This window comes from Eurosta solidaginis, chromosome 2 (genome assembly GCF_040869045.1).
Source record: "Eurosta solidaginis isolate ZX-2024a chromosome 2, ASM4086904v1, whole genome shotgun sequence".
Taxonomy (NCBI): Eukaryota; Metazoa; Arthropoda; class Insecta; order Diptera; family Tephritidae; genus Eurosta; species Eurosta solidaginis.
The window spans coordinates 218,706,586-218,722,807 of record NC_090320.1 but is presented as its reverse complement, the minus strand read 5'-3'; positions in this window follow the sequence as shown (position 1 = coordinate 218,722,807).

Here is a 16,222-nt window from a genome sequence, read left to right as displayed (position 1 = left end):
AATATTACGTATACTCCCCTGTGGCTCATTCATAATATTTCACAATATTAACTGCTTAACTAGAATTTCAGAAGCATACAGCGTATAGTTTTGGTTGGTTTGTTGCTATGCCGCCCGGATAACAACGATGCGAGCCCAAGTGGCGCACATTTCTCTTGAAAGCAATTGCTGCAGGAGGAGGAGATGAGTGTTCAGCACCTTCTCTGTCATTGTCCAGCGCTTAGTAGGCGTAGGTTGGTCATCCTTGGTAAACCTTTTCTACATGACCTTGCTGAGGTCTGTAGCTATGAAGTCAAGACCTAAATTCCACAAAGTGGTTTGACCCGCTTTAGGGAGGTTAGGAGTCCTCTTTGAGACCATATAGTAGGGTATTACAATGGGCCCATCGGTGGCCTGAGTAGTGAGCTGTTACCATAGTGTCCAGCTCAGCCCTCGCGACCCAACCCCAACCCAATTGCTGCTAATTTCGTATGGCTAGTTAGTAGTCCGTTCGAACCATATCCCTTACAGAGCATTAAGATATTTCCCATAGTTGCCACGGCATATAACTGACTAGAGCTGGACATTCACACAATTAATGCACGACTGTTTCTTTGCTGTATTCCTAGCCGCAGCTCCTGCAGATGCTCTTAAGAGGCATACCCATTCTCTCAGCGTACAGGCCAAGCGGCCAGTGGCCCGTGATTATGGCAGTGTTCATAAAGTTATCTTTCCTTGACCTAGTAGGATCTCTATTCTTTTACAGTCGTAGTTCAGATGGGATTTCTTGGTTGTTTTACATATGTCCGAGAATTACCAGTTGGAGACTGCTAAATCCTTGAATCTGCTATGTATGCCTCTTTTGATTGATGCAAGTGGACGATGCATCTCTACGGGCCTCCGCAGCCTCCAGCATTGAACCCGGCCTTGCAAATTCGTATGCTTCCTAGTTGTACTCAATGTTCCTATGAACAGGTATTCACATAAGAGTTATGTTTGCGAAGTTAGCTGCGGCTGGAAGCGATCTCTCGCAGCTGCTGACTGCCTTAGACAAAATGAGGGGGGAGTCAACTGTCATGAGCGCTGCTTGGCTATCTAAGGAAATGTACACCACGTGCCCGCCCTCCCCCCGCTCTCTCTATATCCAGAACTTCCGCTGAGAAGATACTAGCAAAATTGTGTAGACAGACAGACAGCGGCACCGTAAGATGTTTGCAGAAGACACCACCTCCCACACCGCACCCCATTTTGGAACCATCGGTGTGAACTGAAGTTGCGTTCTCGCTTTGCACCCTGTCGCCCCTTCAATCACTTCTTGAGGGGAAGTTAACCCTATGACGCCAGTCAAAACTTAGTGAGGACGTATGATAATCATATGATGGGGCCAAACTGAGAAGCCTCCTGAGTATACTACTGTTGCCATACTGCCCCGAGTTTCAGCAGTTAGACTCATGAAGTCTTACTGACGAACGAATTGCAGATTCACGTATGTAAGGGTGCACATGTAGATGGTTTAGGAGCACATTTAGTACGTCACTTTGACATAACCTTAGTGCACTTCGTACCCTCCGAAGGCTTTCCGCTGTACTCTATTAATCTTTTTAAGGCTGTAATCTTTGTCAATAGCCGACCATCATGCTATGCCTCCATATGTTATTATGGGTCTGACGACGGCGGTATATAGCCGTATCACGGGTGTGGCTTTTAGACCGAAGTGTCTGCTGACGATTCTTTTAAACAAATAAACGTTCGATACTCCATTTCCAGCTGACCTTGCCGTTATTGAAACGTACATATACTTAAACCTGTATGTATTTTAGTTTAACAAGAATTTCACGGAAAATTCCAAATTAAAATGTTTCACAACATCTGTTCCATTACTTAATAAATTTTTTTGTGTTCCATGCCTCAAATCTACATCCCTTCTTACCTTGACGACTTGATTTATTGAACAATGTTAATAAAAATGCAATTCATTATTGACAGTGAGTGCTTAGTATTTGTATCTATGTAACCAATGATGGTATCAACAACATTAAAAATAATGACAGGCGTACTCAGCTGTTAAGCGCCTGGAAAATGAAATCGAAAGCAGAAATAGGGTGATGTACAAAAAGAGACAAGATAAGTCAAATGCGTATTTTCCGATGCAAATATTTTATGAAGGTTATAAAATGAAACATAAGGGAATGCATGTAGGTAAGGTTAGAATGAATAGGCCGGTCAATAAGACCTCACATAGACTGAACGTGTCCATAGGTTACCCGAATGACGACCAAAGGGAAGAGCCTCTATCACGACTAATATTATAAAATAACTCCATCCTTTTGGCAAATGCTAGCTTTGTTGCTGCCTCGATATTTAGCAACTTTGCTGCTGGAGCCTTAACCTGGCGGGCGCAGGACAGGACGTGCTCAACCGTTTCTTCCTGCAACTCGCACTTCCTACATCTGCTGTTACTAACGAGACCTAACTTATAACCATGTGATCCCAGAAGGTAGTGTTTAGTTAGTATGCCCATCGTAAGCCTTAAGTCTTCTCTCTACAGAGATATGAGATAATTTGTGAGTCTGATATAGTAGGATTTGCACATGATTTTAGAAATATTGCACCTCCGCGCTTTTGTCCGCGCCTTTCCTTTATGCTGGATCATAAGCAACTTCTGTCTTCTTTTGACTTCTACCACACGGATTGGGACGTCTATTGTCGTTTCAGCGAGTGTTGCCCTCTGCTTGGAAAATACATAGGGCCTTTTCGTTACCTTCTATCACTTTGTAACCGAGAAACCCGTAAAGATATTTATTTCGGCCTGAGCGAAGTTTTTCTAATGCTTCTTTGCATTTCAGACAATTTTTATGAAGTGCTGTGTGCGATTATTGCCTTAATCCCCTTCAGACTATAAATATATATATTGGTGTATATTGGAACGATTTTCCGTCATCCCTTGTCAAACATATATTGGCGTGATTTCAGCCTAAGCAAGCTTTCTCCAAGTTTCCTGCTGTTTTCTTCACGGCTTTGATTTCCGTATGAAAAATGATGTAGTAATATGGCAGTCTGTAGGAGCTACTTATTTCTGTATCGACACAGTAAACAGCAGACCCGACCCATTCCGTTAACTTTAAGCCATCTGTATATACGCCAATTATATATTATATCATTTCTCCACCTTGGCGCCAAATCTCCGACTCAATTTTGCCCACAAATCTCTTTCGAAAATCAGGCGCGAGACCATATATTCCGTTTTCCTGATATTAGATGGCGCTATGTTGCTATGGCCATACGGCCTGTACCCGACCTGCCCTGAGGCCTTAAACCTTCTTGCTGTGGCGAACGCGGTATATCTGGCTCTTAGGTCTACAGGTGGGATGTGCAGAATGACATGCATTACTGTTGTCGGGCTAGATTTTAGGGCTCCCGTTATGCTAATCTTTTTGGTATACGTACTTGTTTGTGTGGCTGTCCACCGTATAAAGACCCCATAGTAAAGTATGGGTTTGAGAATTGTCGTAAATGCCTAATGAGGCAATTTGGATGAAAAGCCTCACGTGCATCATAGCATCCTCTTGCATGCATACAGTGGCCCTGAGGCTTTCTTCGCTCTCTCTTCCACATGGAGGTTACAAGACAACTTACTGATTAGGATGACTTATACATATTTTGTGCTACATTTTTCTTGTAGGGTTACCCCTCTCAACTTAGGCTTTTTCCAAATAGGGACTTTATATTTCCTAGTAAATAATAAAAGATCACTTTTTTCCACGTTGGCGGCTAACCCAACTCCAGATGCTCAGCCATGTACATGCCGAAGTGCATTGGTGATAAAAAACCACCCTTCGGCGTCTCTTTGTTAACAGAGTTTGTTGCCTCTCATAAATCTCATTGCGACCTGATCATTCTGCAGCTTAGCATGGAACCGATCCAATTCGTTAAGGCCGGATGAATTTCAATCGAGTTGAGACTGTCCATGATTGCTCGATTTCAGACTTTTTTAAAAGCTCCGTCAATGTCCAGACAAACATATCCATGTAGATAAACGTGTCGGCTATATGACTATATATATGTATAGTTTTAGGACCGATAATGACAATCAAAAAAATATAGTAAAAAAGTAACCATAGAATTTTTCTGAAAAGTGGAAACGAACAGAAAACTGGTTTGCTTATTATCGAAGGCGAAATGTTATCGTTAAGATATCGGTTTGTTATCAGTTGTTATCGCCGAGTCATAGGCTTCTCATTGATTTCTTACTGGCTTCTTATGGCCGGATTTCAAATGTGATCGATCTTACAGTTAGTTTGCAGTAGTTTTACTGATATCTGTTTAATAAGAAATGGATGACACGTTGTAATCAAATGGGTAACCAATAAGTAACAATACGATAAGATGTCGATAAATTTTGGATATGAATTTAATAAGTTTTCGATAACAAGTCCATATTTTTTCGATAATTTTTGATAACGTTTCGATAAGAAGTCGATAATACATCATTGACGAATTAGTATTAATCCGATAGCAAATCGATTGGTAATTTGTCCATATCTTTTCGAAATATTTGGACAGTTTTTCTATCATATGTAGAAAACAAACAAACAAACGATAACTTTTTCATAAAATATCGGTAATTTCTAAAAATGTAATCGAATAATTTTTTTTATATAAATCAATAATTTAACTAACCGATAACTCGTCGAAAAAAATTACTAACTCATTGATAACCCGTGCTCTCTATAGAAAATTTTAAAAGCTTCGACAGCATTCCTTAAACATACCGATAAATCATTTATAACCGTTGAAACTTCGATAGCAAACTGAAAACACGCCGACCAGTTTCGGTTCCAGCTTCGCCTTCGCTTCGGGTTTAGCTTTTGATCTTTTCGTTTCACTTTCTTCCTTATTTAACTTTCTCCTTTCTTTTCCTTTCCTTTTCTTTTTATCCATTCCTTTCCTTCATTTCCCTTCTTTTTCTTTTTTCCTCTGTTTCCTTCTTTCCTTTCCATTCATCCCCTTTTCTTTTCCTTCATTTCCCTTCTTTTTCTTTCCTTTCCTTTCCTCTCCTTGCCATTCCCTTCTTTTCTTTCCATTTCCTTTCCCTCTCCTTTCCTTTCATTTTCTTTCATTACCTTGACTTTGACTTGAAAACGCGGCACCACCCACATTTAATAGAAGACAATTTAAAAATTTTGTATGGAATTAGTTTGCAATTTTGCAGAATTATGCTTCTTAGTATAAGTTTAGACTTAAAGAAAATTCGTTAACGACCCAGCTACTGCCCAATAGCAACAGAAATGAAAGCAGAAATATAAAGTAGCAACAAATATATCAAAACAGCAGCTAAGTGCGCAAATGATATTACACGCACATGTAGACAGCAGATAGGAGCGCATATGACCTCACAGAAACTACAGATATACATGTGCGCCGAATATGAGATTCAGATAGAGGGGAGAAGTAAATAGAAACTAATCGAGAAGGCTGCTCGCGTAAAGTCTTGATCCTACGATAAAGAGGCGATCGAGGCGATCGAGGCAACTGGGAGTATAAAAGCAGCGCAGTTAAGTAGTTTGATTTTAACACGCTATAAGGTTGGTTGAGTCAGCTGTTATAAGGTTACCGATACGGTTAGCGATAACGCAAGCGAATATACATTCAATTGTGAAGATCTTCTGCCATAGTAGTGCTGTTAATAAATAGTATTAAATATACAAAATATTTGCGTTCATTATTTCTGCACTTCCGTGATTCTAATGACAAAACAATTTGCACAATCAACGAGAAATTAACGGACTTGCTAAAATTTATACATATATAAGAGAGCTCACATTGGATACATAATGTTCGGTGTCGCACGAGCTTAGACTTCCGTACTAGTTTAACCTAGATTTAAATTTTCATAAAAGCCTCATAATTTGTTTCATACGTTTATTGAATAATTTTGCCAATTTCGCTGTGCTGCTCTGTATATATGTATGTAGGTATGCTCTCTTTAAACGTGCATCACATGCGCGCCAAAATTACCAAATCCTTCCTTAAATGAAAAATAAATTGTTTTGTGCGAAATTTCATTTATAAATTTTTTGGCAAAACTAGACTGCAATATTACGTAAAATTTTATTTATTTATATTTAGTTGTTCAACTTGTTTCAAATACGAGTGCGACCATTTTGCGTATTTAAACATTGCGCTGAGTATACATACATACACATTCCTGTATCATGAGCACGCGTTTCGCTATTAGTAAATTTATATATGTATGTGTAGTTTAGGTTAGGTTGAACTGGCCGGTCCATGAGGGCCTCGCATAGACTGAATAAGTCCGTAGTGTTACCAGAAGTTTGTTTTAACGACCAAACTGAAAAACCCTATCAAAAACCAGGACCTATGTTATAAAATAACTCCGTCCTCTTAGCAAATACTAGAAGCTTCCTAGGATTTAAGCCACTTCCTGCTTCTAGATCTGACAGCTGTATCACTCATAATAGCTGGAGTCTTAGCCTGGCAAGCGCAGGGCAAGAGCACAGAATGTGCTCGATCGTTTCCTCCTCCAGTCCGCACTTCCTACATCTGCTATCACTGACCAAGCCTAATTTAAAGGCATGTGACACCAGAAGACAGTGTCCAGTCAGAATACTCGTCATGAGTCTACAGTCCTCTCTTTTTAATGATAGAAGCAACTTTGTTAGTCTAAGGTTGCAAGACCTACACATAATCTTCGACACTTTACAGCCCCGCGCTTGAACCCCGCCTTTCCCGCTTGGTCGATCATGTGCACCACTCGCCTTCACTTAATCTCGCCCAGTCTAATTGGGAATGGCAAGCTTCAAGGGATGCGCCCTTTTTAGCTAATTCATCCGCTTTTTCATTTCCATCATCCCATATGCCCTGGGACCCAATATAGGTGTATGCTTCTCCCTATCCCGATTCTCTCCAGGGACTGCATACACTCTAACATGCATTTAGATGCTGTGGTATGCGAGATTATTGTCTTAATTGCTGCTTGACTGTCAATATAAAAGTTAACACGATTGCGGCTTGGGCTATTTTCTTCCAGGCTTGCTACTGCTTTGGTTACGGCTACTATTTCCGCTTGGAAAACGCTACAGTAATCCGGCGCCTGTAGGATCTATTTATTTCCGGATCAGCACAGTATACCGCAGACCCTACTCCTTCCACTACTTTGGAACCATCTGTGTTCACATGTATCGCCTCGTGCGCCATTTGAGCTACCTTGCGCCAACCGTCCACCTCTATTGTGGCCTTAAAATCGCCCTCGAAGCGCAGATAGGGAATCAGGTAGTCTGTTCGTCTTGTATGTATGTGTAAATGTACTGAAAGTTTCAATGCATGTAGCAATAGTTCACCACAAAAATGAATAAAAATAAAATTTTCCATGAACAATAACATTTTTGGTCAATTATTTGATAGAGTGTGTTTTTGTTGCTATTATTGTATAAGGTATGCATAATTTAATTTAACACAATTGCCATTGCTGTCATTATACCTTTCATGAAAATGAAATGGTATATTAATTTCGTCACGAAACCGAAAATTGTAAGTCCTTAAAGGAAAATAGATAGACCCACCATTAAGTATACCGAAATAATCAGGTTGAAGAGCTGAGTTGATTTAGACATGTCCGTCTGTCCGTCTGTCCGTCTGTCTGTTTGTATGCAAACTAGTCCCTCAATTTTTGAGATATCTTGATAAAATTTGGTGAGCGGGTGTATTTGGGTGTCCGATTAGACATTTGTCGGAACCGACCGGATCGGACCACTATAGCATATATCCGCCATACAACCGATTTTTCAGAAAAAGAGGATTTTTGTAATATCTTACCCAATTTAACAGATTGAAGCTTCAAACTTCACCATATACTTTCGTATATTGCACATATTGTTGCCTGAAAAAATGTATGAGATCGGTCGTATATATAGTATATATCCCCCACAACCGATTGTTCAGATAAGGAACTTTTCGTAATTACTGCCCTATTTTAAGAGCTAGAGACTTCAAATTTCAACGAATGCTTACGTATATAGCATATATTGTTGTCTGAAAAAATCATAAAGATCGGTGGTATATATAGTATATATATGGTGGTATATATAGTATATATATATAGTATATATATATATTTTCGCTAAATTTAGCCCAATTTTAACAGCTAGAAGCTTCAAATTTCACCGAATATTTACGTATATAGCATATATTGTTGTCTGAAAAAATCATAGAGATCAGTTGTATATATAGTATATATCTCATACAACCGATTGTTCAGATAAGAAACTTTTCGCAATTTCTACCCCATTTTAACAGCTATAAGCTTCAAATTTCACCGATTGCTTACGCATATAGCATATATTGTTGTCTGAAAAAATCATAGAGATCGGTTGTATATATAGTATATATCTCATACAACCGATTGTTCAGATAAGAAACTTTTCGCAATTTCTACCCCATTTTAACAGCTATAAGCTTCAAATTTCACTGATTGCTTACGTGTATAGCATATATTGATGTCTGAAAAAATCATTGAGATCGGTGGTATACATAGTATATATCTCATACAACCGATTGTTCAGATAAGAAACTTTGCGCAATTTCTGCCCCGTTTTAACAGCTAGAAACTTCAAATTTCACAAAATGCTTACGTATATAGCATATATTGTTGTCTGAAAAAATCATAGAGATCGGTGGTATATATATTATATACTTCATATAAACTTACATTTTTGCCCCTTTTTTACGGCTAGAAGCTTCAAAATTCATCAAATTTCATCAAATAGTTACGTTTACGTCACATATTTTTGAAATACGTGATTCGTAGTCATAGTTTTTACATGCAGACCACAAAAAACGTGAAGCTTTGCATCCTCGCACAGATTACCTACCTATTTTTTATTTTATATTTATCTTAAAAATCGTTTAGATATGTTCAAATTTCACCAAATGCTTACGTGTATAGCATATATTGTTGTCTGAGAAAATCATAGATACCGGTGGTATATATAGTATATATCTCATACAACCGATTGTTCAGATAAGAAACTTTTCGCAATTTCTACCCCATTTTAACAGCTATAAGCTTCAAATTTCACCGATTGCTTACGTATATAGCATATATTGTTGTCTGAAAAAATCATAGAGATCGGTTGTATATATAGTATATATCTCATACAACCGATTGTTCAGATAAGAAACTTTTCGCAATTTCTACCCCATTTTAACAGCTATAAGCTTCAAATTTCACTGATTGCTTACGTGTATAGCATATATTGATGTCTGAAAAAATCATTGAGATCGGTGGTATACATAGTATATATCTCATACAACCGATTGTTCAGATAAGAAACTTTGCGCAATCTCTGCCCCGTTTTAACAGCTAGAAGCTTCAAATTTCACAAAATGCTTACGTGTATAGCATATATTGTTGTCTGAAAAAATCATTGAGATCGGTGGTATATATATTATATACCACATATAAACTCTAATTTTTGCCCCCTTTTTACGGCTAGAAGCTTCAAAATTCATCAGATTTCATCAAATGGTTACGTTTACGTCATATATTGTTGAAATACGTGATTCGTAGTCATAGTTTTTACACGCAGACCACAAAAAACCTGAAACTTTGCATCCTCACACAAAGTACCTACCTGTTTTTTATTTTATATTTATCTTAAAAATCGTTAAGGTATGTAGATCTGTTCACTATATATTTCTTATCTTATACATCCGATTATTCGGAGATTACGAGCGGGATAAGATTATTGTTCAGCCCCATTCATGAAAGGTATGAAGTCTTCGGCTCAGCTGAAGACAGTCCCGTTTTTACTTGTTTTCTATTATAAAATGTACTCATATAAGCACACATTTTATGAGCCCTGCAAAAATCATGCGATTAATCCCTACGTAAAGTGGTCTGCAATTGAACTCTTTTATCCACATTGGGGTATAATTGATCCCCTCTAGTCGATTTTGGGTATACTTGGCATCAGTCAGTGTAAAATTTATGTAGTCAATTGAAAAAAATGCAAGGAAATTAATAAAATAAAAAGGTTAAATGTGGTTGAATAGAGTTATTTAAGAAAGCATGCGCAGCTCTATTACGAACCTAAAATACTAGGGCCATATGTTCCATTATCGTATAATTTGTTTTGTTTTTATTATTCTACAACACTAATACGAACAAAAAATCAAGAATATTGTATTAGAGTTTAAAAAATTATAAAATCCGTAAGAACAAAGGGGATCTGCCCGACAATACCCGTACAAAGAGGTCGCGATGAACAGTACCCGTAAGGGAATAACGGAGAGTGGAAAAAGGATCTGTCCGGCAATACCCGTAGAGGTATAAAGAGAGCGTGCCGAACAATACACAAAGTGGTACAAAGAAGAAGTTTCTAACAGTACAAAAAGGATATGTTCGACAGAACCCGTAAGGGTATAAAGAGGACCAGTCCAACACTACCCATTCAGGCATGAACAGGTACATTTGTTCTCTCCACAGGACATGCTCAAACAAAAGGGATCACTCCAACACATATAAAGAGATCAGAACTGGCAATAGTCGTATATTCCTTTGCGACTCATCCCGTATTCATCTTAGACTAATCGGATTTTTTGCAGGGAGCTCTTGTGGTGTTTTGCGCACATATAAAATATACATACATATTTATGTTTACGTTTGAATATATGCTCACGTATGAATTGTCGGCTGGAAAAATGTTTTATGCGCAATTTTCTGCACAATCGCGCTTTCTGCCGATTGCCATTAATATTGCTCTCTTTCATTACTCCAAAATCAATTACTTTAAATTAATAAACCGTAAAAGTGAGAAAAAAAATGTGGTATTTTTCATAATAAAGGGTTCAGTTGTTGGCATTCCTAAACATGTCTTATTAACGCTTACAACGTTTTTCGCGTCAACATTTCATTGAAATGTTTAAGGGTCACTCGCATTAAACAGTATATTATACAAAAATTTTAATATAGGCAATCCGGTTTTTTTCACTAAGTAAATTGAATGAATGCTCTTATATGATACATATTCTGGGCCCGTATCTTGCGTTACGATCCGTGATCGAAAACTACTTTTGAAATCACAAAGACTCTTAGATAGTTAATCGGAGTAATAACATGAGATGGGAACAGTTCTTGATAAGTCTGCAATTTATGCGTATTGTAAAATTCTAACAGGTCGATGTCTGTACATTTAAAATATTTCAGAAAAATTGATAGTCCTCATTCAACATCCCTAACCCAAGCAACAGTTTTCAAAATATTTGTATTTCTGTCTGCCCCTATTTTTGTTCTCGTATCACTCAGAAATCACTGAATAAAATTGCGTTCAACTTTCACTGTGCATCAGACGAGATTTAACTTAAATATAAGTAAACATTTTAAAACACTAGACCTCTAAAGTTTTTGAAACCCCAAATGTGGACCCGGGTATTTTTCAAATGTACTTGTACAATATGGGTGTCAAATAAAATACTTTGACACGTGCTTTTATATATGTTTAAAATTTTTGAGATATCTCCGCCCGTTTTCGAGATTTAAGCCAAAATTTAGTTAAGGGGAGGTAGGTAGGTTGAACTGGTCGGTCCATGAGGACCTCACATAGACTGATTGAGTTCGTAGTGTTACCAGAAGTTTGTTTTAACGACCAAACTGAAAAAACCCTATCGAAAACCAGGACCTATGTTATCAAATAGCTCCGACCTCTTGGCAAATACTAGAAGCTTCCTAGGACTTAAGCCACTTCCTGCTTCTAGATCTGACAGCTGTATCACTCCTAATAGCTTGAGTCTTAGCCTGGCAAGTTCAGGGCACGAGCACAGAACGTGCTCGATCGTTTCCTCCTCCAACCCGCACTTCCTACATCTGCTATCACTGACCAAGCCTAATTTAAAGGCATGTGACGCCAGAAGGCAGTGTCCAGTCAGAATACCCGTCATGAGTCTACAGTCCTCTCTTTTTAATGATAGGAGCAACTGTGTTAGTCTAAGGTTGTAAGACCTACACATAATCTTCGACACTTTACAGCCCCGCGCTTGAACATACACCTTTCCCGCTTGGTCGATCATGTGCACCTCTCGCCCAATCTAACTGGGACATCTGCGGAGCAAGCTTCAAGGGATGCGCCCTTTTTAGCTAGTTCGTCCGCTTTTTCATTCCCATCTATTTCCATATGCCCTGGGACCCAATATAGATGTATGCTTCTGCCTGTCCCGATTCTCTCCAGATACTGCTTACACTCTAACTCGCATTTAGATGCTGTGCTATGCGAGATTATTGCCTTAATTGTTGCTTGACTGTCCATATAAAAGTTAACACGGTTGCAGCTTAAGCTATTCTCTTCCAGGGTTTCCAGGGGGACCCTACTCCTTCCACTACTTTGGAACCATCGGTGTACACATGTATCGCCTCGTCCGCCAATTGCGCACCCTTGCGCCAACCGTCCACCTCTATTGTGGCCTTAAGATCTCCCTTGAAGCACAGATAGGGAATCATGTAGTCTGTTCGTCTTGTGATTGATGACGCTATACTACTATGGCTATATGGTCGGCGCTCAAGCTGCCCCGAAGCACCGAGCCTGGTTGCGGTCGTTAACGCTTTGTTCTTTGCTACCAGGTCTACAGGTGGGATGTGCAGAATGGCATACAGCGTAGCCGTCGGTTTTGTTTTCAGGGCTCCCGTAATGCTAAGCATCGATAGTCTGCATACCCCCTATAATTTTTTGAGGTATGTTGCTTTTTGTGTGGCTTTCCACCAAACAAGTACTCCATAGTATAGAATAGGGCTTACAATCGCTGTAAAAACCCAATGAGAAAGAGAGGGCGGTAGGCCCCACGTACACCCCAGCATTCTTTTACATGCATAGAGTACCGTTGAGGCCTTCTTGACCTCTCCTCCACGTTGAGCTTCCATGACAGCTTACTGTCTAGGATTATTCCTAGATATTTTGTGCAAGGTTTCTCCTTATGAGGTGGGTTTTTTCTAAGGCTGGGGTAACGCTCAGTCAATCCAGAGTCGAGTAAAGGTACCACAAACTCCTACTGAATAAATACACGATATTTATGTGTTACGAACACACGCACACACGGCTGGAGATATTAGGCGGGCAGCAGCTTTCCGTCGCAAGATGGCGAGGGGCGGAGCGGCGGCCAACGGTCGTTGGAGTAGGGGAGGTTCGGTAGGGCGGTTGAACGATCGGGTAACGGACGGACTGGTACGACGGTATGGAAGCAGCGGCGTGACGGATGCAGTAGCTTAACGGCGGTAAAACGGCGAACGACCAACGGTCGTCTTAGCAGCGGCGGGACGTATTCAGCGGCTTAACGGCGGTAGGATGGCAGACGGCCAACGGTCGTCGTAGCAGCGGCGTGACGGATGCAGGGGCCTAACGGCGGTAAGATGGCGAACGGCCAACGGTCGTCGAAGCAGCGGCTGCTGAATGGCGATAGGACGGCGAACGGCCAGTGGTTGGTGTGGCAGCGGCGGCACCAGCAAGGCGGAATGGGAACGACGGTAGTATGACGGACGGCCAACGGTTGGCGTAGCACCGGCGGGATGGAAGCAGCGGCGGTACCAGAGGGGCGACGATGCGACGACAGCGGCGGTGGGCTACGGAGCGCGTACCAGGGTCGCGGTGAGGGGGGAAGTAGGCTGGCGATGGGGTTTACCAGGACAGTGGCGGCTCGTTCCGGGCGTGGTCGGTTGACGGTATCGGCAGGATCGGATTGAACGGCAGTCTTCGGCAGAATCGATAGTAGGCCGGTCGGTCACCTGGAGAAGAAACTGCGAGGACTCGTTAGTGCTGGTTTCACCGCTGGACACCCCCGCCACCCTATTTGCACACTAGTAGAAGGTGCGTAAGAGGGGCGGAGTTGTACCAGCCGGGGCACCGTGGGTCGACCCGTGGGCGGAGGGGAAGTGCACCTTAACGGCACAGCGGTAGCCCCTATGCGCACGCATCGGCTCACTGCTGAAACCAGAGCTATGGAGAGGGGTCGTGCGGTCGTTCGGGCAGCGGGTCATTCCTTACCGGATCAGGGCGACGGAGGGAAAAGTAGCCCGAAGACACCACTCTCGTCGTCCTGGTGCAGCAAGGGGTGACTCGCGCCACGGCCGCACCCTTTTCTCCCTAGCTAACTAATGGGAATGGTCCCACCGCTCCGGCCAGCCTATTAAACCAGATCTGAGGGAGAGGGGTGCTTTGGGTCATTGAGGCAGCACCAAGGTGGGCGACGGAGGGAAAAGTAGTCCGAAGACACCACTCGCGCCGTCCAGCCCTGGTGGAGGGTGACCTGCGCCATGACAGCGCCCCTTCCACTCAGCTAGCTAGCCGAAGTGGTTATTTTGTCTTTAAAAAGACAACCACTTCCGCTGGCTCACCTGCGAGGACTGAATTGCAAAAATGCAAATTCGATGTTTATATGGGTGGTGCCGCAAACTGGTTGAGAAATCAACACACAATTATTGTGATTTTCATTGGTTTGCTATCAGTGGTTGTTGACTATGCTATAAAAGAATAAGTACAAGTGGTTGTTGGCTATGCTATAGAAAAATAAGTACAGGGAGGTTCAGGTTTAAGTGAATAAGGAAATACAGGGGGTTATGTTATTGTAACGCTACGTTACATCCTGTAAGGTCACCCCTCCTAACTTAGGCCTGGTCCAATTTGGCACCTTGTACCTCTTTGTAAACAAGACCATATCCATCTTCTGCGCAATGATGTTCAACCCGACATTAGATGCCCAGGTACGAGTATCCCGAAGCGCCCGATCCATCAAAGAACTAATCGTTGGAAGGCACTTTCCACTTTTATGACAATTGCAACGTCATCTGCGTAAGCCGTAAGTTTTACGGGTCCCTCATCGAATTGCCTGAGCAGTTGGCGTCCACAGCAGAGGTGATAGCACCCCTCCCTGCGGCGTTCCCCTATCCACTGATTTCGTGGCCTCGTACAATCCCCATTGAGATGTAATCTTTCTGCAATTTAACATGCAGCCGATCCATCTGATTATGGCAGGATGTACTTTAATGTAATTAAGACCATCCATAATCGCCCATTTAGCAACATTATTGAAAGCCCGGGCAATGTCCAAGAAGACTCCTAGAGCATACTCATATTCCAGGGATTTCTCTATGCTTATTACCACCCTATGCAATGCGGTGTCTACCGACTTGCCTTTGGTGTACGCATGCTGTGTTGTGGAGAGCAGCTTTTCAGTTCAGGGGTATTATCTATAAATATGGTGGCGAATATTAGCATTTCGATACATCACTATGCTGCTAGTAAATTAATGCACAACGACATCAAAACAAGCGGCCACACGTACATGTTAACAGAGAAGCTAAATCAAGGAGAGTGTTTCACATACATAGTATTACATACATGTAATCATCTGCTAAGAGCGAACCTTTACTACGCCAATGGTTCTGTATTTTTCATTTGGGCCATACTCAAGTTGGTCCTAGCAAATATCTGGAGCCATAGTCCCCAAGTTTGAACCCAGTAAAGGTAATATGGTCTGAAAAAAAGTTCATTATCCTTATTTATAACCTTCCCTCAATCTCCTACTCTCACCCTTCCTTCAAAAACGGTGGAATTTAAAAGTCTCCTTTTCTTTAAATCACTTTGTCGCCACACCTATGAAATGTAATTTTCTCAGTATTGACTGTAAGTTTCTGAATATGAAATGGAACTTCGAAATGTGAAATGTAACTTTCTAAATATCAATTGCATTTTTCTGAATATTGATTTATATTGAATATTGAATTATAGTTTTCTGAATATGATATGGAAGTTCTGAATATTACCTCAAATTTTCTGAACAACACGTTTAAATTTCTGAATGTGAATTGTGACTTTCTGAATATGAAATGAAATTTTGAATATGAATTGCAAATTTCTGAATATCAATTGTGATTTTCCGAACATGAAATGTAGTTTTCTGAATATTAATTGCAAGTTTCTGAATATGAAATGTAACTTTGTCAACATTTATGGCATTTTTCTGAATATTAGTTGCAACTTTCTGAATACGAATGATAGTTTTCTGAGCATGAAATGGAAGCTCTGAATATTACCAGGAATTTTCTGAATTTTATTTGTAATTTTCTGAATATAAACTGTAACCTTCTGAATATGAAATGAAACTCTGAACATGAATTGGGACTTTCTGAATATGAGTTTTAATATTCCGAATATGAAATGTAATTTTCTGAATATTAGCT